General features: G+C 36.9%; 1 protein-coding gene across 5 annotated transcripts in view; it reads left to right on the forward strand.

Moving 5' to 3' along the window:
* Positions 1 to 23,892, forward strand: part of CLSTN2 (calsyntenin 2) — a 439,253-nt gene that overhangs the window by 268,298 nt on the left and 147,063 nt on the right. Inside the window, exon 1 of one of the 5 annotated variants that reach the window (XM_065074410.1) lies at positions 3,518 to 3,536. The exons of the other annotated variants lie outside the window; for them this stretch is intronic. The gene's annotated coding sequence lies outside the window, so the exon portion shown is untranslated. Of the gene's footprint in view, positions 1 to 3,517; positions 3,537 to 23,892 lie in introns of those variants that run through there. 5 annotated transcript variants of the gene reach the window in all.

The raw sequence follows: 23,892 nt of genomic DNA on the forward strand, positions 1-23,892 counted from the left end.
GTGAAGCAGGGGTTATTTTCCATCTCTTTTGCAGTTAAAAGGTATAAGTTTGATTGCTTAAACTAAATTAAAATAATGACATTGTTTATTTCGAGTTGTAAGTGCAGGGAAAGACATGACACTTCAGCTAGATACAGCAGAATCCCGTTTCACATAGTACTTCATGGTGTTTTCTTTCCTCTACAAAACTTAGGAAAAGGGAGATAGCCATTAAGCAAAGGGTTGTGAAAAATTCTAAATGAACAAAATGTGTTTGTGTGGTCTGATCTATACTATGTAGCTGCCACATTTCCCAGTACATTAGTATAAAGAGGTAGAACTTAAAAAAGGCAAAGTTCGGGGCATGTGTTCAGCACAGCGTTAGTCCGTGCTAAATGAGATAGAGCAAGGGTTAACATATAATCAATGTTTTCTCCTGTTATCTTGTCCTTTTTCATTGGGAGTATGTTTAAGCTCATATTTTTTATACCAAGGTGGGAATACAAATCTCTTTCAGTGTTGAACTGAGAGAGAACTAGTTGCAAAAGTACTGTGTTAACAGCTCAAGATTGATTAATTTCTGTCAAATCATATGGACTATTTCCTAGACTGGTGATTCTGGTCCGATCATAAACTCTGCCACAGCCACACTCTGGCTTATCCTCCAAATGCAAATGTGCTTCAGAAAACCAAAGCTCAAGGTCGCCTATGTGAAGAGAGCACAGTGTCTCATGATGCTAAGCTATTGTAATGCTGCCAAGAGGCCAGAGAAATACAGAAAGACTAGAAGCAACTATTTATTCCAAATAAAAATTGGTGCATTCTGTATCTTCTAGAACACATGGAAATAACGATCGCTGACAAAGAATTGTCTAGCTTATAATGTTAGATGGCAAGTTTAAACTCCAGCATTCAAGTTCTGCTTGAGTGCTCTTGTGTTTGGAAGTGTCTGCGAGGGAGTGAGTTAGTTACTGGTGTGCCTGCAGTTTTTTGTGTTCTTTTGAGAGCCAGTCTCACTGACTTTTGACCCGGGTGGTTGGGGGTTTTGGAGTTGGGTGGTTTTGGTTGGTTGATTTGGTTTTCTGTGTGTGGACATGAACAGCTAAGTTTGCAGACATTTCTAGGAGGAAGCCTAGAACTTTGAACACATAACATGTCTGATCACTGAAACAATAAACAATATTTTATAGAGATTGCTGACATAGTCTTATCAGCTGTTCATTTTTACCAGCTATTTCAAATCTGAATTAAGGCAGTTTCAAAAGGGAAAAGGGTAGAGCTATCTAGTCTTTGCATAAGGAATTATGAGGAAGGAATATCTGTAAATAAGAGGTATTCTGGTGTTTTCAGGTGTCTTAGCATACATCCAAAAGGTATGTTTTTTCTCAGTAGAATACTTTTGAGTGTGGGATAAATCATTCCTGTGAAATCAGTTTAGCAGTAGGCAAAAGCAAATTAAGCTCCATCAGAGACAGAAGTATGTTCCTTCATATGTGCCAGAATGGACTGCTCTACAGGCAATTAATTGAAAACAGCTGCCTTTCTATACTGCTTTACCTGTCATCTGAAGGACACCATGTATATTTTAGAGGTCTTTTCTTCACTTTGTATTCAAGCTAAATTCATTTAGCCACTCTATACAGTGAATGCATAGGTAAGAATTTACCCACCTTTCTTCAAAACCGCATTAAAGTTAGAGCTGTGGTGAGAGGTAGACACTGTATAAAGTTGCTCACTGTATAAAACTACAGATTTCAGTATACTGAGATGGAGGTTTTTTTAGGGATGAGGAAAAAAAAGTAAGGGAGTGTTATCTTTTCTCATTTTTCTCTTGTCTGCATTCAGAACATAAAAATAAGGAGGGGATGTGTGTGTGTGTGTGGACAAACCTTTAGGTATTGTTTTAACCACTAAGGATTCTTCCCCGCAAACACTTTCATAGCCTACAGATGAGCTTGCATACAGATTTGAGAATCCCTTCAGTTTGCTTGCAGAGGCGGTTATAACTGTACTGAAAAATTCAAGCTGGTGAATGCTGTGAGGAATTGTTGTGGAAGCGATGCAGAATGCGCTCTGTGCCAAAAGCCCCAGTAACAAAATAGCACTTAGTTTGTGTGCAAAAGGGTGAGCATCCTGGAAGAATAAATGAAAGAAGAATAAAATCTATATCTTTATGATCATTTATATATCCATAACACTGCCTTGTCTGGCCAGCCAGCCATCTAAACCACTTAAAAGTGCCCAGCTCTTGCTTGTTTCAGTTGCTTTTAGCCAAGTGTTGCTGTGATTATGTAAAATGCATTCCAGCTGTGATCACCTTGTTTTTCCTTTTCACCCAACAAATTTCACTGAGTGGTAAGAAGTTAAAAGTATTAAAAACATGAGGAATATTTAGAATATTCAGGCTTCTTTTGTAAAAAAAAAATGAATAAAATAACTATTGTTTATTCATTGTACTTCTTATATATACACACACACACACATGTATATATTCCAGAGTATGTCCCATCTGGGAGCAGTAAAGTACACTTAGCTTTTTTCAGAGTAAACATGGATGTTTGATGAGTAAGAAATCAATTTAGTCCTTCCAGGTAGCTGTTAAAGTATTTGTAGCAATCTATAAACTCTTTCTGACTTAAGAGTTGGAGAACCTCAAAATTCGCGAACTATTGCCTTCCATGTGGCAAGATAGGTTGAAATTCCTAGGTTTGTTTGCAGAAGTCTCGATGTGTGTCCTCAGTTCTGGTTTACTTTCCAAGCTAATGGGACCTTTGGTTCATCTGAGCAGAAATATAAGTCAGTGGGAGAATCTTTATATTCTCATCTCAGCATCTGTGATCTTTTCAGAAGCTGGTGCATCCCAGGGAGCCCACAGCAGGTTTGTTGTGGGAATTGGCCTTCGCTGTCGGCATACTGCTGGCAGAGGTGAAGAAACTGGGGCACATACTGTATTGCTGACTCTGTGCACAGCCTAGAGCAGTTGCTCTTCTTGTAGGACAGTTCTAGCCTCCCTTCTCTTGCTGTCAAACATAATGGATGTTGCAAAATATGTGTGCTGAATTCTTAGTTCCTGTTAATTTGGAAAAGAGTATTTAACCCCCTGCTCACTTGGAAATGACAACAAGATTTATTTCTGTTATCTGAAGAACCATCACTAGTGTCTTTGCTGTAAAGTATTAGTGTAGCAAATGAAGCAAACAGAGCATTTATGCTAATTAATTGCCTGTAACTAATGCTTTCTTAATATTTCATCTCACTTGTCTTCTGGGACTGACTGCTATTAAGTGTGCTGGTGTTCATACATGTTTTTGGTGGAAAAAAACGTGCCACAAAAACTGTTCAGGAAAAGATTTTAGGCTCAGCAGAACTAGGTGCAGCTGGTTACTTCCAACAGAGAAGGGCTTCTCCTCCATATTTGTGGGACACCTGGGCCCTAACGAGGTCCTGTGTGCTAGCTGGGACACCAGGCAACTTGGGAAGTCTCCTCATCTTCAAAATGGTGTAGCTGCCCTCAGCATTCTTCGAACCTGGGGTTTGGTGCCCCACATTGAGCCCAGGTGAGTTTTTGTGTATGTTTTAGACTTTTCTTTGTGTTGTGGTGCAGTGTAGGAGGAGAGTTGGGAGGAGCAGTCCCAGGACTCTGAGCGTGGGGCAAGTACTGGCTCCCCCACAGCACTTGCTGCCTTCATTTGCTGGTGGAGGTAAAGCATCCTTTTTCAACTCTGGTGTACCCTTGCACTGACCTGGAGCTGAGATTTGATGCTTAATGCTTGTGCCGGCAGTTGCTCCTGTTCAGCCAGGCTGGAGAGGTGGAGCTGGGGGGCAAGAAGCAGGTCAGCTGCTGTGCAGCCCATGCCTCTGTGTGGGGAGCTTCAGCGAAAGACCCCGAACTGTGTTAGCTTTGTGTGAAGGTGGAGCTCAGGATGGATGTTTCTCCCAAGTATTTCCCCTGAACTTGTCTTTTAATCTGCTTTTTTACTAGATTGTTTCCCCATTATAATGCAGGAACAAATGAAACCTACTACATTAGCTTAGCAGTGTTAAGAATGTGTGAGAAAAATTACCATTGTGTTTAAGGGAGCTTTAATTGAACAGAATTATTACATGGTCATTTGAAGAACAAGAGAAGGCTGTTCTTTTGAGAAAGTAGTCTGTAGTAATATGTTAAATATGAAGGGAATCTAAGGGTGGAAGTGAGGGGAATGTGGTGTGTTTTGTTTTCCTCCTTCAGTAATTGCATGTGTGTCAGTTTGATGTGGTTTGATTTTGGGTGTTTTTTTTTCTGTTAGTTTGTTTTTGTTTGTTTGTTGTTTATTTTAAATAATTCTTATTTTCATATTTATTTAGGTTGTTGAAAAGAGGGGAAGGGAATGGTTCCTGAAAAAAACAGAGAGCTCTATTGTAGTAATGTTTTGTAGATTACAAGAAAGTTTAATTTTAAAAGTTTCAAAGCTGTTTCCTAAAGCTGTTATTAAAATGAATGAAGCGCTGTATCTGAACATTTGAGCTCCTTCAACTTTGCGCTCTCTACAAGTTTTTCTTTGTCTTGCCAGCCCTAGGTTATGGATGAACATACATTAAGGAAAAGATTTTAAATGCTTTCATCTTTAATTGGAGGGGGAGGGAGAACTGTCAAAATGTTCATAAAAATTTTAATGTAATTTTCAGCACATGTAGTAGGTTGATTTAGGCAGCAACAGAAGCATAGATTCAGCCACAGAGAGTGCTAAATGACTAGAGTTTCCACACTGGGATGTTGAACCAGAAGCCTGTTTTGAATGCTGGAATATTTGGCTTTTACACCTACTTAGAGAAATTCTCTTTGTAGATTCACATGGCCTTAATTGTGGTGCTTGTGCAATGCAAATAATATGTAACAATATTAATATTTAGTGTAAGGTAATTATTTCAATGAGAAGGTACGCTGGGGTGCTCTGTGGTAGTTCTTGTCCTTATAGTGAATGTACATGTTGACTTCGTGGGACACTGCAATTGTTTCCTAGTGAAGAACGTGATCTACAATATTGTATGTGTATAAAACAAAAAGCTTTAGCATTCTTTGATCAATACTTATCCAAAGTTCAGGCAAATATATTTTGCAGTCTGAGTACTTGAATGTTTTTTTTGTTTTTTGTTTTGGGTTTGGTTGCTTGGTTTTGGGTTTTTTGTGTGGCTTGTTGTTGTTGTTTTTGTGTGTGGTTTTTTTGTTTGTTTGGTTGGTTTGTTGGTTTGGTTTGGTTTTTGTTTTATACCCATAACTGCCTGCAGTGGTAAGGGTGAGTTAATACCATCATTCAATGTCTATTAAAATTAAGGAACTAGCCAGAAATTTAATATTTAGGTTTGCAGTCTAAGACTTTTCTCTATTGCTAACTGCAAAGTTTGGGTTTTTTTGAAGCTGACCGCTTTACATTCCCAGACCCTGTGGTTCTTGGTTTACATTAGTAAATCTGGCATTTTCTCTTGTGTATTTTTCATCACTGCATTTCAGTAATGAACACGGATAACTTCAGAAGAGCAAGCTCTTCCTACTCTGCATTTTGGCATTCCTTTTGATTCTTTCTCTCAGTCTTGTTTTTTCTGAGATATTTTTGATAAAATGTGCTGGCCCTTCTATTTGTGTTGAGGCTTATGCAGGATAAATACGAAAGACGTGCTCTGCTACGTACTCTGAATAGTCTAACAACTGCTTATAGGATTTTTTTGAACACTGGGAATTTTGTAGTCCATGTTGTTGAACAGAAAATTTTCCATGGTATAAGCTGGGTGTATCCAGTGCCATGTTCCCCTTTAGAGCCTGCAGATGGGCAGCACCACAGTAACTTGTTTTTTCAAGATGTAGTGTGACTGAAGTTAGAGCCATCCCAGGGTCCTTCAAACATTTCAGAAGATTGAATTTTGCAGCCTTTCTGATGAGGAGAGAGATTCCTTCTTCCAAGAAAACAGAAGCAGCTGAGTGTCAGGAATGGGAACTTGGTAGAGTTGGGCATTTTGTGTTGCTGCAGAGGAAAGGGTAGTCAGTGATTTGCCTGAGAGGTACCGTATCCCCAAACACTCACCATCCCCTTATGCAGACTCACTGCTTTTGCAGCTGGGAACCTGACATACTTGAACTCTGGCATGGCATAAGCAAGCTCCCCTAGATAATGTTTTGATTTGCCTGTGGCATGAGTTGTTTGGGTTTTTTTCTGGTTAAAATCAACAAAGTGTGCTTTAGAAACTTTTGTCAGCATTAAAATGAACCTGGCAGAAATCACCTTGGCTTCATTCTACTGTTACCTGGGAAAATTCTATCTGTTTTGAAGCCTGTGATAAGTGCTCGAGGAGGACTTGGAGAAGAACCCAAACAGTTGCAAGCTTCCTTCTCCCCCAGTCACAGCAGCAATAGGGCTGGCAAAGGAAAATAGGAAGAAAATATTTGCATTTTGTCAGTTACCAATTAGAGAGATTAAGCAAGCTTTACCAGCACTTAAATGGATGCACACTAAAAATGAAGCCCAAAGGCTTCCTTCCTCGAAGAAACCTTAATATGTGCAAGCAGCACAGCATCTGGCTTATCAAGTTGAATGATAGTTGAAAGGACAGGTGCATTGTTTTGGGTAGCAGGTGATCTTTGATCCTCTGTCATTTGCTGTGTGCCAAGGTGGACAGAATATTTGCTTGAGAGAAGAATGGGAGGAACTGTTCAGAAGCAGCAAAAAATATAGCATATTTTCTATTCTTAAGAAATGACCAAGTGAAGTATGAGCTTAAACTCAATAAGTATAAGTGAAAGGAAAACAGATATTTAGATTAGTATAAGCAAATACATAATTTGGGGTGAGGAAACATAAAAAGTAGGATCTTCACGAAGAAGGAGAAAGAAGAAAAAAGCAACAAAATATAGGAAGTTGCCAAGTTTTTAAAACATATGTATGTGCAATTTTATTTTTATAATGTGCAGTAAACTGTGATAATGATTGTAATCTCTGGAGTTGTGGAGGATTTGAGCACAACAGGTGTAGCAGCAAATATTTTCATATTTTTCATGGTGGGTATCTTTCACTGCATCCTTTTCTGTGAACAAACCTTGGCACTATATTAAGAAAAAGCTCACCTTAAAAAATAGGAAGGTTAATGCAGAATGGAGCTTTAGGTTTAATTCTGCAGCGTGTGTGTGTTTAACAGAGACCTAAGGGAATACATAACTGAACAGTTGAGATGATTAATTTTAATAATTTTATTTGTAGCCTGCCCCTTTTAATATATTTCTCTGCTAAAAGTATAGTACTAATATCAGGAGACAGCCTAAGAGGTATTATTTATCTATTAATTTTTAATCTTATTTAATACTTTACTATTAATCTCACAAACAGTAAATGTTGGGTGTGAAAATTAAGGAACTCCTCTAGTACTTCAGAAAATAAGTCATTTAGAAGGTAAGAAATGTGCATGGGCAAATTATATATCTTAGTTAAACACTTCAGGTTACTTTCCAAAGAGCCGATAGACAATACTTAATTTTGTACTTGTGAGAGCTGTTACAAATGTAAAATGTATAACAGGGCAATTAACAAGGATCCCAGGAATGTAATGGTTTGTCTATTGTATGTCTGAATTAGGTGTGAAAGTAGTTACTAATAGTAAAAAAAAAAAAAAGATTCCCTGCAGGCTCTTTATGTCTTTATAGGTTTAGTTATTGTTGAAGCCTTGTTGATCTGAATGGAATTAGAGAAACATATTTGTCTTATTCTCCTTGAACTATAGGACAAAATTACCTGTGTAATTCTTAGTACTGCTATGCAGCATTTCAATATTTTGAGGAAATATTTACAAGTCATCTTTGGAACAATTTGTATTCATGAAGTCACTAATAACATATTATATAAATACTAAAAATGGTGGTGTGCCATGAGTCGGGTGCCGGCTGCTTCCCAGTGTTGCGGGGGGGAATGAAGTAACAAACGCCACCTTTGGGGTTTTTGCTGGGTTTTAAGGTAAGGGGTAAATGATATAATGCATCATAAAATACATATTTCCAGCCCTCGTATTTCTGCACACACCTCTACATGAGTGTGTATCTGTACATGCTTCAAGTATCTGACATAGACATTTATAGATACACTCTGTTTTGAAGTCCTGGGGCCAAGTTTCGCAAAGAAAACTGTACAATCACTGATAATATTATCACGCCCTTATTAGGAATAACTGAATCTGAACATACTGACAGTGGCATGTAATAAGTGGGTTTCAGTCCTTCCTAGTTTCAAAAATGTTTGTGTCTGCATGTTTTATGATGAAATCACAATGAACCTCCTTACTTTGTTAATTTCTGCTGTCACGTGGATTTGTTATATGAATACAAATAAAATTCAGACTTCTGCACTTAGTGCAAAATTTTGCAAGGATGTGGATAGTAGGCCAGTTAAGCTTGGCTTGCCTGCCATGTCCCTGCAATTTTGGAAACTACTTTGGAGAGTATGTACTGCTGAGTAAAAGTTGATGTTTATCCCAGAGGTGGCTGCATTTTGGTGAAATGTAGCACAATGTTGACATAGTCCTTAATGATCTCTCATAAATACTTTTCTGCATAGTCTAACTTGTTTAAGATGATGTGAAAGATGCCTAAGGTTAAAGCATCCTATTGTCCCAAGTAGTATTTATTTTTTCTATCCTTCTATATCTTAGTTTTACTGTTTTAAATTCTAAAACTTAGTTACAGGTCAGAATTGAAACTGAAGGGAAAAAAGCAAACAAACAACAACAAAACAAAAACAAACAAACAACAACAACAACAAAAAACCCACACACAAAACCAACAAACCAGAAGTATATAAGCTTGAATTTTTTCTAAAAATGCATTATCTGTTCCTTGAGATATGAATTACTGCATGTACTTCATGCTAGGAATTTACAGTAGTTGTGGCTGTATGTTGACAAAATAGCTAGTAAAGTATATGCTCTTAATATATGAGGTAAAGTAAGCAAATATTAAGGACATGTCTGATTTCTTCAGTGCAAGAGCACCGAATTTTGTTTATCCCTATGAATGGAGAGACACTTAAAAACATAATGGATCAGTGAGGATATTTTTAAAATTCTTTATAGTATCTTTTCTAGATTTCTTCAAGTATAGTCTATTTGTGTGTCAAGTGTAGGTGAATAACATAGAAATAAATATTAGTACTGTGTTTATTTTATGTATAAACCAAATAGAAATCTTAGGAAACAAATAAGTAGTTTATAACTGTATGGTAAAAAGCTTATAAAAAGATGTTTTGCAGAAGAGCATTTTTAAAAATATCGGTATCTTTTAAACGATTTTCTACTGGCATAGGTGCTGCATATTTAAATACATGGAGCAAAAGATGCGGCCTTTTCTGTCCACCTTGCTTGTCTTGTAGCACTTGGAAAATCAGTTTGATGTTGGCGTTTTATGCACCAGCACATCTCGTTGCTTTTAGGATTTTTTTGTCCTTTTTGACAACATCAAAACTTGGAATGCTTTTTTTTTGCCAAGCCGTAGTTTTTGAGGAGTCCTCCTCCACTGAATAACTGGCATCCCGAGGAACGGTTCCAAGTTTGATGCAGACTTTGTAGAACTGAGGATATTTCCATACACACACAAATGGAATGTGTATGTTTGAAATATTTTTAGGTCAGATGGAAATGTTAATATAGTTTTCAATGACAACATGTTTCCTGGTTTTATTCTGTATTTCCTGTCACTCCCATCTTATGTGAATATGAAGTTCACATTATTAATTTGGTTTTAATTGGAAATTAATTCCAGGTTGTCCATATTCCAAATTTAGGAAATGAATTTATTTTAAATGAATTTATTTGAAAGAATCTTGAAGCTGAAACTCCCGTTAGGTGCAAAGTACATCTGAATGTTAGTTAAACCTTAATATCACTGGGGATGTAGTTCCATTATAGAATGCCTTAACAACCAGATTTTCAACTGAGGAAGGTTCAACCATAAAGCAAGACCAATCGGATAAAAAGGCTCAAAGAGGGTTTGAGAGATTGTGTTCAGCTAAGCCTAAGGAGAGGAGACACCAACTGTACACTTCCATTATACTAAGCATGGAAAATTGGATTTTGTAATGCACAAAAGAACAGGAGAAATGCTTTGAGACATTAGGAAACAAAGACATTATTCATTGTATCCTGTCAGTATTTGATCTTTATACTTCCGAATAGATATAGACTGCTGTGTCTTTGCTTTACTTGTATCTTAGCCGTAATCCCAATTTGTGTTCACTGTTTTTAAGTTCTTCATGAATACATCAATCCGTACGTCTTCTGTGATGAAAAAAGGCAGTGCACACTTAGTTTATTTTCTGCTTAGATACCTGTTGCCATCTCCTTTGTGTGACAAAAACCATTCACTTTTAACTATTTCAACTACTATTTGATAATAAGCCCTATAACAGAATTGATACATTTTGTATCTTTCTTGCAGTGTCTGGTGGAGTATGAAAAGGAAGGTCAGTGGCCTTTTTCACAGACAAAATGGGTGATGTTATTGTACGTACTGAGCATACTTTCAACATTCTGTGCTTAGTTGTATTTCATATGAGAGGAAAGCATTCAGCTAAATGCTTGCTGCTACGAAAGACTTGTCTTCTTGCTCATATCTCTGCAGATGGGAGCACCATTTTGAGGTCACAGAATGGTTTTCTGAGTTGAAAAAACTCTGCAGCACTAAAATAAATAACTGGTTTATATACAGTTAGCAGCCTTCCAAAAGCAAGTCTATGAAACTGATCAAAAATTTGATGTTGGCCCCTATTTGAATCAAACATTTAAAAACTGAAAGGGTGACTCATTTTTTCTCAGCACACTCGATACTGGATAGGGACAGAAGGCTGTGAAGTAGCAAAGCATTCCTTTTGAAGGTAACGTTGTCTAAAAGGCTCCATCTTGTATCTTCTAGAATTCATCCAAGTGCACTTCGTGCCCATCTTGCATGATGAAAATTTGTATTTCAGCATCTCTTTTTCTTTTTTTTCTTTTTCTTTTATTTTTTTCTCCTCAGAATCTTCCTGCGTGCTGTTTAGTAGTCACGATGTTAAATCCATGGAAGCATATCTTTAAGCTGTGGGTGTAAGAATTCTGGAAATTAGATCAAGGATGTTGATAACAGGCTTTGGATGATTTAAGAGAGAATGTCAGAACAGGATGTTGCAATGGGATGTCCTGCCGCTGCCAGATGAATGTCTTAGCATCCCCTTGGCATTCATAGGAAGTAAACGTTGAGGTGAAACTGAGACATTTATTTCCAAAGTGGGAGTCATTTATCCTGCTAAAGCATTGTATTCCAGGGACTCTGTTTCCATTATACCAAACAGTTGATGATGTAAGATGCTGTCATTTGATCGATATTGATGTTGTAGAATGACAGTTGATCTTCCTGTGACTTTTATGCAAAATATGCATATGTAGTTAGAATAAGAGAAATGTTCTTTCCTAATTGTCTTGGATGACAGATCAGCATTTTGCTTTTAGCCATTCAAAATGACTTTATCGTAATACGGTAAGTTTAAAATTGGATGTATTTTTCACACTGTTTGAAATTGAGTTAGAAGTTTTGTCATTTAATGGTGAACAAAAATATTTAATATAAATGTAATAGAGACATCCTGTCACTTAATGTAGCAGTGGCTTTCAGTAGTTTACAAATACCTTGAGCTGTTGCTGCTGAAAAATTATGACAAAGTCAGGGTTACACTTCAGCTTGTATGAGTTACGAATCTGATTTCAGAACTGGACCGGCCATATTCAGCTATTTAATATTAAATCTCCTAGTAAGGTGTGGTTTAAGTGTTTGTGTCACTGATGTCTGATGGCAGCAGAAGGTAACTCAGCGTAACTTCTGTCCCAAGAAAAATCATAGGTTGAGTCCTCTTGGAATAACATTTCCAGGCACATGAAGGAGAAGAAGTGATTTGGAACAGTCAGTATGGGTTTATCAAGAGTAAGTCATACCTCACCAACCTGATTAACTTCTGTGGTAAAATAGCTTAGTTTGTAGACAAGGGGAGAGTAGTGGATGTAATTTATCTTGACTTTATCAACGTGTTCAGCACTGTTTCTCACAATACACTTGTATCCAAGTTGATATGCCACAGTCTGGATGGATGGACAAATAGGTGGGTCTGGCCAGGTTCAGGGTGCTGTGGCCAGCTGATCCTGTTGTGTCTGGGTACAAAGCAGTGTCACTGTCTGACCTGGGACCTCTGCACTGCCAGAGCAGTAATCTGGTGGAGGTCAATGGGTGCATTCATACGGGGTGTGCATATGACAACAAACTGGAGGAATCAGTCATCATGCTCAAAGGCAAGGCTGTCGCTCAAAAGGCATCTAGGCAGGCTATAGTTTCCTACCGTGGATAACTTCCAAAAAGGCACATCTAATTTTATATTTTATAGAAGAGGGATGTTGTATGTAGAAGGTGGCCTACCAAACTTGTATATTTTGGTTAATTTTGTGAGATGAGAGGCCAGACATGGCAGTACCACTGTGCTTTATCACTCATTAAGGAAAACTAAGAAATCTTGTAGGGTGCCTTTTCAGAAATATACTCTGATTAAATACTGGGCATGTGAAAATTCTTTGTATTTTAAAAGGCTTAAAATATTACTCAGGGTTGATAATATATGAATTGATTTAGAAAGGCTACTTTTCAACATTCAGTGTCATCTACTGAAGGCAAGACTTCAAAATATAATTATTAACTGAAAGCATATGCTATTGCTTACTTTATAATGTTCTCCTAATTAACATAACTGTAAAAAGACAACTATTGAAATTTAGATAGTAAATCTGATTGTTGAAATCCTCATTACAGCACTGTTAACAACTGCAGTGTGGGTAATACTCTTTTATTAGTACTTCCATATCTGAGAATCAGTTCATTCACTTTCAAGGCATTTACACACCAATTTCCATGCATGTTTTTGGAAGTGAGGTGTGTGTGATGACTAATGAGCCAGCTAAAGCTTTTGTGTAAGATCACTGTGGATATTAGGAGGAAACAGAGTAACTATTTACTGCTTAAGGCTTTGGAATACTTTGAGATTAAGAAAATAAACTAATGTGCTGTGTTAAAGAAACAGCATTGTTTTGAAGGGGGAAACACTGAATTCAGTTACAGATGAAGAGGATTGCAGGTAGCCTGCTTATGGCACTAACCAGCATAGTTTGCAGGTTCAAGTATACAGGCTTTTGGTCAGTTCAATCCCAAGGTTAGAACGTGATTGCAGATATTTTTAATTAATTCTAAACATACAGGGAAAAAACAACAGCCGGCTTGATATATTTTGAGATGGTAACAACTGTTTCTTGTAGGGATGATTCTGTGAGGGGGGAGTTAATAGAGACAGTTATTTGAGGACTGGAGCTGTTGCTGGAGTCAAGCCTACTCCTTTTATGAGGAAACGAGATGTATGCAGGCAAGGGGAGAAGAAACAACAATAAAAGAGAAAAAAAAATCCTTTTTTTTTTTTTTTATTCAGACTTTTACTGTACTGCTACTGATGGAGAAACATGGGCTCAGCTCACAGCCTTACCAGACATTTTGTGACCTGACAAACTTGAATTAACATCAAACCGTTTAGGTCAGTGCTTTTGACTGCCTCATTGGTCACAGGCTCAGAGCAGTGTTGTGAAATGTGGTCTTGTCTGGGTAAGCCTGATACTTGCTAAACAAAAGACAAATAAAGAATAAAAGGAAAGAGAATAGGTAGAGGAAGAAAAAGGACAAAGAAGGTAAGATAGACCAAACTGATAATTCTAGGTCTTTCTGACTTCAAATTGCAATGGATATGTAACCTATTCACACAAGCTGTTTTGATCAGGACAACAAAAGTTCAAAGACCTTGTGAAAAATCCAGGAAGACCGGGGAGTGACAGCTATGCTCATAGGCTTGGCAAAGGATTCAAAAAATAGTTAATTTTTAAATTATTATATGCCATCTTTGTAGATTGCCATCCACTGTTGGACCTAAATGACAGATGCCAATTTCAGATTCCATGTTCTTCTGTTTAAAATTGGTTTTGTGGTTTTGTCTACACAGTGCCTTCCTTACTTTGAGATAATGTAATAACTTATGTGAATCTTAATAATTTTAAATAAGTTTCTGTGGTAATTATAAAGATTCCACAGGAAAAGGTACCACAGAGAAACTGTTGATTTAAATGGTTGAAACAAAAATACCAGTTTTATTTTATCTTTTTATTTTAAATTTAAATTTTGCTAAGGTATAGAGTGATGATAGTTGAGGACGTCTGACAGCAAAGATTAATTATACTTTGGAGTTTTTGGTTACAAATTCCTTTATTATTAGAGAATTGGCAATCACTGAGGTAGCACTTGGCTATTCAGTGGATATATTCAGTAATATGATTAACAAAGACGATGTGCCTTTTGTTAATATTTACGATGTCTCCTCCCCAACACAAACTCTTCCTTTCTCTTCATCTTCTCAATCTCAGTGATTGTCATTTTCCAAGATCCTTTATTCTGGACCTCAGTGCCACCGAAGAGCAGACACTATTTAATGACTACCTGCATCAGCAGTTTCACCTCTTGACAAATTAGAATTATTTTGTTTTGGTTTTGATATGGAAAATCTAAAGCAGTCCTTTTCTTCCCAACTTGTCTAATAGTAGCACCTGCAGTAAGGAAAGACTGGGGAAGAGGACAAAAATTCACAGGCACATTGCAGTATTAAGACTACTTTAAAATTAACTCTGTTAACAAACATAAGAAAACAAAACAAAACAAAACCTGTCGCTAAATAGTTTAATATCTGTCCCTGAAAAGCATGAACACTTTTCATCATCTCTGTAATATTGCAGGAGTTCTGTCTGTGTAAATAAAAAAACCCACAAGTTTTCATATGATTTTTTTTCACCCTGTGTATTTCATAGGCCCTAATTCCTGTTTGTTCTCGTTCGTCTGTCTTGGAAAACTGCCAGGTTAACCTATAGGTAGAAGAAACAATATGCTCACCCTTAAAGGATAAATTAGTGTTTGACCTCAAACACCTTACAATTTTCTGTGATAAACTGCAGCTTTCAGTGTATTATTTCAGCAGATCAATAGGTACATTAATCCTAAGAGGAAGCTCAGAGACTCTCCCTGAAGTTAAATTTGCCAGTTTTTTTAATTAGTTTCACTCTCCCATAAGGCTGAAATTTCTTTAGCAGAATCAAAGACAGGATAATAATTCACTGGAGAAAAAGCAAATGATGCAGAAAATGCCAATATCAATTTCCTAAACAAGTCATAACTTGAATGCCAGAAATCTTGTTTCCGGCACTAACTCTAATAATATGAGTAATCTAAGGCACTGATCGGAAGGCACATTTTACAAATTCGTAATTTAACTTAAAAAGATGACTGAGATAAATTAAACCTTACTGAGTTGTGTGAGATAATGTCTTGAAAAAAGAAAAAGACCTATACCCTGATTGAACTGATGTTGCTTATAGCATGATTTATATTTTAAAGGCATTATAAACAAGGTGCATGGCCAAGTGCTGAAAATCTGTTGAGGGACATTTCTGTACTGCATAGTATATTTGAAGTTGGATGGAATCTCAAACCAGACCTTTAAAATGAAGAAACTAGTTAACACAAAATAAAAATCCCTTTATGTCTTCCACCTCAGCCACTTCACATATTTTTCATTTTAAAAGCACAGTCCATCACATGTTGTAGATCTATCTCAAAATTGAGTTGCTATAATAATTTGTGGCTCTGTTAGAAGAATGAATGTAAAAGTACTGAACTTCTTGTTGATTTCTTCAAAGACAGATGGAGAGTGTATAGGGAGACAAATGTAAGCTCTCAGGTTAGCCTAAACCAATTTTTTTGTCTGCTTATCTTCCACAAATTTCATGTCTCTGTATCTTAAGAAACATGGGAAATCAAACTTTCGTTGCTGTGTAGACTAATCTTGTGTAAAAGTGTGTTTGCAGTCCTTAGCCCAGATTGGCTTCTCTTCAGAATGAGAAAGTGGTGTCTTCTGAGGCTCATTGACAAGACTAGGATGTGGCCACAATTACCTGAATATTTTGGTGGTGTTCCTAAAAGAGGTGAAATAGCTTTGAGGAAGATTAAGATACCGTTGGAAATAGATTACTACTGTAATTCATGAAAAGGAGGAAGTCTCTGACGACAAAAGCATTGGGAGAAAAGTGATTTCTTGCTCTGTGTTGACATGTTGGAGCTTTAAGATATTACCTTAAATAAGAGTTCCAATAACAGAACTCACTTCCTGTGCCCACCTTCCCCCACCATGAAATGCTGCACCATCCAGTCCTACCTACATTTTCATATGCTTTAGCTGAAATCCAGGAAATGAGAAATATTGCAAATCAGAAGGTTTTTTCCTTTTAGTTTCTTGATCACCACCTTCCACTAAGGGCAGTTTTATTTCTTGTGCTTGAACAGTCTCTAAGGAAAGAACAATCTGGAATATTGTGTCCAGTTCTGGGTCCCTCAGTTCCAGAAGGACAAGGAACTGCTGGAGAGAGTCCAGCACAGGGTAACGAAGATGATTAAAGGAGTGGAGCATCTCCCTCATGAGGAAAGGCTGAGGGAGCTGGGGCTCTTTAGCTTGGAGAAGAGGAGACTGAGGGGTGACCTCATTAATGTTTACAGATATATAAAGGGTGAGTGTCACGAGGATGGAGCCAGGCTCTTCTCGGTGACAACCAATGGTAGGACAGGGGGTAATGGGTACAAACTGGAACACGAAAGGTTCCACTTAAATTTGAGAAGAAACTTCTTCTCAGTGAGGGTGACAGACACTGGAACAGGCTGCCCAGGGAGGTTGTGGAGTCTCCTTCTCTGGAGACATTCAAGACCTGCCTGGACGCCTTCCTGTGTAACCTCATCTAGGGGTTCCTGCTCCAACAGGGGGATTGGACTGGATTATCTTTTGAGGTCCCTTCCAATCCCTAACGTTCTGTGAAGTCAAATGGTTTTGATCCAGTAATGGATCAAATTTTGCAGGAAAGCAACAGAAATAAATAGTAACAATTACTGATACCTAGATATATGTGCGTGCACTCAGAAGATATTACTTATCTTTTCTGCCCTCTTTTGTGAGCAGTGGTATGGTTTAGCTCTGATGGCTCTAAAATCATTCTGTAATTATAGAAGCTTGGGAAAGGTATACAGTCTGATGCTTCTGAAGCTGAATAATGTGACATTTGCAATCAAGGTCAAAAATCTGGAGAAATATGGGAGTTGAACTCTCGACTGAGGAAGTAGATTTGTGGCTCTTTAATACTTTCAATATGCAATGTGTAGAGATAGTGGAAGCTAAATGGTTCATTAGTCTTATGGAAGGACTAGGGAAACCAAGTTCAAAACTATGCTGTTTTTTTTTTTAATATTCTTGATGATGATATCACATTTCTTAAAACATCTGCCAGTTGGCTTCTGAGGCTGTAATGGAGATCCCAGCTGCCAGCATAGTATAGAAGGAACTAATGCTTTAAAAAAATTCTACTGTAGTATGAATAATATGAAATTTTGTCACAAACAGAAAAATTAAATAGCAGAGATATAGTTCTGCTAGGGAGGTCATGGAGCCACATCAAATAGTATGTGAAGTTTTTCTTAGTTTTTACGGTAACAACATAAATTTGTTAGGCTCAGCTGAAATGCAAGTTATGGTAAAATGACTTGGTTCTTCACTGACTTGCACTTCTTATTTGCATTTGGGCAACTCTATCCCCACTCAGAATTCTGTATTAAATAGCAGCCATGTATTACATTTATTTTGTACAGATGTGATTATGGTGTAAATGAAGTTTCTTGTTATACCTATTAGTGCCTAGCAAATAAGACTAATCACTTTATATCAGTCTGATTTTCTCATGTCTGTGTATCTGATGAAGTCAGATAGCATAGTATTTGAGTATAAATAAAGGAATGAGCTACTTTTCTTTGGTTTTGTTTGGGGTTGGTTTGTTTGTTTGTTGTTTTAAATCTTCCTTATTCCACAATGGATCTTCCATTTCCTCTTAATAATAAAAAATGAAGTTGTGAACTAACCATTGCCTGAGAAATTTCTTTTGATTCCTCAGACTTGGTCACCTTCAGGCCAGAACCTGTGTATCATCATAGGAACTCCCATGTCCTGCTGTTCTTCTCTCCCTCTTATACTGGATAGACCACAAACTGGAGTTGCTCACCATTTGCTTTATATCAGGTCATTATTTGATAACACTTTTTTCCCCTGTATTTAAACCTGTGATGCAGCTAATGCTTACAATGCTTGCAGCACTACTTCTATACATGCAGCAGAAAAGTTAAAAGTGAGGGAAGTATTCTTTGGGTGGCAAGAATGCAGACAGTGTCATAAAGGATTGTCCTGGTTAGAACAGACTAGATAGCTGGTTAATAAATAAGAACAAACAAAAAATCAAGAAGGAACATTTTTTCCAAGGAGGTTGTGACTATGTGTCCAGTGTGTGTAATGTTGTGAAATGTCACAAATTATTAGAAGGCTTTTTAATCATATTTCTTAAGCTTAAGCATGGTTTACAATAAATGTTAAAAAAATGTTGTATTGGCATGTATATTGAAAAAATCATTTTGTTACCGAAGATCTCTTTCCAAGTTACAAGAAGCCTATAAGTCTGCCCACTTGCTGTGAGAAACAAGCTTTTTTTTCCAATTTTGTTGTATTTTGATGCAAAACGTTGTTTTGTTAAACTTATAGCTTCCTTGACTTAGAAAACAAACATTTTTAAGACAACATCTCTCAGAGAGCTGCTACCAGAACTGTGCATTAATAAGCATCTAAATTACATATCTTGCCATGTAGAACAAATTGGATTTCTTTTCATTAATATCAAGGAAGCAGAAAACAAGCTGAATCTCAAGTGAATTAAATGAACATAATTTGCCATTTCTTTTGCTACTATAAACCAGTCTTTATTCAATTGAACAACGCATAGTTGTGTACCCACTATTTCAGTGGAGTTCAAAACCGTTGGTCTCAAAATTTATATACATTGTATACAGTAGCTTCAAACTATTACCCTACTCATTGTAAGTGTTCTAGTACATGTTTTAAGCCTACACAGACCAACAAACTGGTAGGGATTCTGCAGAGTTTTTCTCCTACACAAGCTTCTGAAATGCTGTGGTACAGTCTCTAAAACATGAACGTTTATTTCTACTTCTCGCTGAACTCAATTCCAGTTCTAGGTTAGGCTGCTAGGAAATAATCTTTAAAAATATTTGTCCTTGTAAGGAATGTGGAGAAAAATGCAAAGTAAATCACAATCAGCTTGTGATTTCTTTTTTTATTGTAGTGCTACTGTTTAATTCAGAGGTTTATATTACTGCTGTACTGTCTTTACTGGTCTAATCAGTGTTGAAATACATATTTTATAAAATACAAAACAGAAACACTAGTATTTAATCGTCAGTGATATTTTTTCCTCTCCTTCCAATGATATTTTTCTAAATGGGGCAAGTTCAGTTCCATGGGATGCCAGAAAAGAAAAAAACCTCTAATTTCTGCTTTTTCAATCAATATGAATGGATTTTTTTGTTGTTGTTTGGTTTTTTTTATGTTGAGAATGTTTTCCCAGAACTTCTCATTTTTGCCATATACTGTAGTGTTTCTAGCTGGCAGTTAATTGTTTATTCCATTCAGTATCACTCTAGAGATCCTTGATGGATTACAGCTTCAGTGCAAAACATTAACATAATAAGATAAATCATATCATGATACAGAAGAAAGTGTCCCAAAGTGCTGAAAGCAGTTTTCCCTTAATGTTGTCGTATACAGAGGCAATTTGTGTTATAGCTTTTAAAAAAACATATTCTGCTAGCAATACTATAGAACCACAGTTAATTTAAAAAGAGCAGCTCTAAGACCAGATGGATTTGCTTGGACAGCAAATGGTTCTGATGTAAGATGCAAAAGCCATAGGAATCTGTCCATAACTTGGAGCCTTCCTGAACAGCTATGATTGCAATACCAAAGCAATGCAGCTGTTCCTTGGAAAACTTAGTGAAATATAAGAAATATTGCCATTCTCCACAGGGACAAATGGAAAACTTCTCATTCTGATTGCTAAGAAGGGAGACGGGAAAAGTCACTTGCTCCTCTTAAATCAGGTCAAATCCCTGGAAGTCACAGCATTGGGATGAAATATTATTCCTGTTTCTTGATCAGGCTAAACAGACAATTGCTGTAAAATGTAATTGCTGTTGAAATGCTCTTCATTGCTCTTCCATCTGAGGTTACTTCCACAGCTGAATTCATGGAATAGTTTGGAATTTTCTTAGACTCCTACACAGACCAGTGGTCTTATTTTTTTACTTTTCCAACTGTTTTTCTTTAAAAGTAGCTGCATGCTAAAGGGTATGGTCTAATGTATACTTCAGTGATAGTGACCTGGAAAGGATGCTTGGAGCAATATGGAATATATCTATACATAACTCAGTTCATTAAAATCCAAGCCTGAACAAGTTTAAGTTCCATCCTAAGCCAGAAACTGATCTGGGCTTTCTATGAAATGGAAAGTTAATCTGCTTTGTTATCTCTTCTGTCTTTCTTAAATTCTTAAAATTTTAATTTTGGATTTGTTTTTCTACTCCTCTTCTAGTTAGGTCAGAAACAAACAAAAAAAAAACATCCTAGGGCATGTGCCATTGTAATTTTTTACCACCCACTGTAAATTTCTGAGCCATCACTGTAGACCAGTTGTCTGACTTCGAGTTCTACGTATTCCATAAGGGAAATGTCTTATTTTTTAAGATGGAAGATAAAATATTGTGAAACTGAGCATGCAGCATTATAGCGTTTGATGTTTGTTGCAGGCAAGTGCTTCTAGGATACACTTGTTTAATTTACAAGTAAAGTACTTCAGGATTTCTTGTTGTTTTGTCAATGCCGCAAGCTCAGCTTGAGATATAAATCAAGCTGTGTTCATTCTGGTTCATGCACCATTGCCAATAAAATGTTTTTGGAACTGAAACTTAGCTGGCATCTCCTGGTTATTTGGAGATGGGATCCAGCTGGTTCTGATTCTTCAGAGCTATTACAATAAATAGCAAAGATGCATTTTTGCAGCTTATATAAACAGAGCATGAAAATACTGAGTTGAGACAGTCGCCCCAAGAGTCCTCCCAAGTTTGTGGAAGCTGTAGAGCAGGGGTGGCAATCTCATTTTCACTGGGGCCACATCAGCCTCGCAGTTGCCTTCAAAGGGCTGAATGTGATTTTAGGATTGTATAAATGTAACTACTCCTCTCAAATAGAGCTTAAAGAGTGTAATTGCAAGCCTTGAATAATAGTGTTCAACTTCCTGCACCTTTTTCTTATACACTCATCTTCAAAGGGCATCAAAGCAAAAAAGGACAGTCCCTCTTATGGGATAGCTCTCTTTATGTTCTCTAGAAATAAGAATGAACTCTCATAACTTTCAAGATAAAAAATATTGGTGTAGTGGGACATGAACTTTTACAAAATAGGTGGATGTCAGTAGAACTTTGTCAGTTGGTATGCTTACTTTAACTAATAGGGGTGACTGTAGTACTTTGGGATATTGGAATGGATGTTTCATTCTCTAGTAGTACACTTTTAGCAGCAGCAATCCCAAATTATCCTGACTTGAACATGTTGCACTTGTGGAGTTTGATCCTACAGGCACACCAATGATTGCAGTCACTTGACTTTGCTGAACTTCACTCATTAGAAGTCCATGAAGGTAAGTCAAGGGGATCACTGAAGTGACAGGAAATTTGCTGGGATGTTTGATGAGTTGTCCTAAGTTGTTCCTGCTTCTGCTCATATGCCAGATAAGCTGCTCAGTGCGCTTTCCATCCAAACTGCAGCTGTATCCAAAGCTGGTTCACTTGTGGTTGCAGAATCAAACTCCTAAATAATAGCCTGTCAAAAGAGGTTAATTTTCAGATCTGATACTCAAGAGAGTGTACTGTTAAACTGCATAGCATCAATTTAAATGTCCAAACATTTAAAACAGTTTGCCCTAGAAATTAAAATTAGCATGTGAACTGACAGTGTGTACTGACATCTAATTATGGTGCATAATAGGGTCTTGTTTTACTCTACTAACACGTCTCTTATTTTTATTTTTTCAAGTTGCATTAATCTGGACACATAACCTCTTTTGGATTCTCGTTTGCTGAGATTATAATTCATAAAATCTGTTATGGTTGATTAGCCATTTTTAACTGAAAACAGTTTTCTGGTAGGTTAAGAACATCATCCATATTCTGTCTTCATGTAAACATTGAAGCCTAAGAAAAATTTTGAAGATGATTCTTTTTATTTAAGTACCCTGTACTATGCCTCTTTAGCTGCCATCTTCTATTAATGTGTTTTCAGTAATAAGAGCCTTAGAGTGTCATCTTTTGGTTTGATTCTTGATGTATTTCTGATTGATTATATTTGTAAGAGTGTTTGGTTTCATTTAGCAAGACTTCTGCCATGCTGCTGCACTGGTGACATTCTGGGAGTTTCATTTTCACTTACCCTTGGAGTGTCTGAGCCTTGGTGACAGGGGTTACGCTTTTGGAAGAGCCTGAGCTGCCTAGTTTTCTACATGCAGTAAAAGCAGAGAAATAACTATGGAGTGCTTCTGATGAGAGAGGACTGCTGGGAACTAGATGGTATTACAAGGGACTGTACTGATGTAGTTGTCTCCTTTTTTACCATGCTTGTCTACCAGAAAAATTTTGTGTAGACATAGGCAAGACTACCAGACTTTTCATAATTCTAAGGTGACATTTTTCTTCTTGGTGGGGACAGAGAAGGGTCACATCAGAGTGTTGATGGGTGAGCACTAATGCTTCCACTGAAGTCCTTATGGACTTTTCTTAGTGACTTCAAAGGAACTGGAATTTAATGCCTGGTAGGATTTGCCACTCCGTGATGTACATAAGCTTGGAGATTGAGGGAACATGAATAGAAAGACATGCGACAACATGTAGTTTGGGAAGAAAATGCCAGTGAAACAGTCTGGGCATTAAGATGCTTGATAATTGCACTTCAAGAATTAAAAAGCAGAACAAAAGTCCAATTCAGACTTAAAGGATTGATGATTTGAAAGTGACTCCAAATGAGAGTTGGGTAGGGTAGACCAACTGTGACAGATAGTGTTGGACTTGTGCTTTAAAATGGTCACAAGTTTTGCATGCGATTTGTTCCATTTTCAAGTAAACAGGAACTTATCAAATATAGTTCAAGAACTGTAAAAACTCTGATTACCAAAATAAATGCAGTTTTACAAACTGATTTGAACATCTATATTTAGACAAATGTAGCTTTACTAATGACAACATTTGGATATACAATTCACAGACATAATGTAGAATTAATGCATTTATTGTGGTCCACTATAATGAATTTAATTCCATGCTTTCTGTTGATCTTAAATAACAGTGGGCACAGCTGCATTGTCATCATATTAGCTGAAATAATTGCAGTAAAAAGACACCATACCCCTACAGGGTGCCTAGGGCAAAATAAGTTAGAAAATAGTAAAAAAAAAAAAAAAAAAAACACAACCAACATTTCAAAGACCATTCAGTTACTGTAGTGGAACTTCTTATTCTTCTACATATTAGCCATGAGAAAGCATGTACTGATATAGGGCAATATTTCTACATGTAACTCCCAAAGGATTTTTATTCAGATTTTCCAGTTGGATTCAATTTGTTGTTGTTGCCTGGTCAAAATTTCATTTTGAATCTTTAAATACTAGGGATTGCTACTTTGGTGAAAGTATTAATAAAGACCTGAAACTGTTAGGAATTTGGACTGAGGTGTCTTTGGTGAACCAGATATTATGTTTTTTTTTCAGGAATGTGGCTTATGTCAAACTAGAATGTACAACCTCTAGAAATAACCGTTTTCTCTA

Source organism: Columba livia, chromosome 9 (genome assembly GCF_036013475.1).
Source record: "Columba livia isolate bColLiv1 breed racing homer chromosome 9, bColLiv1.pat.W.v2, whole genome shotgun sequence".
Classification (NCBI taxonomy): domain Eukaryota; kingdom Metazoa; phylum Chordata; class Aves; order Columbiformes; family Columbidae; genus Columba; species Columba livia.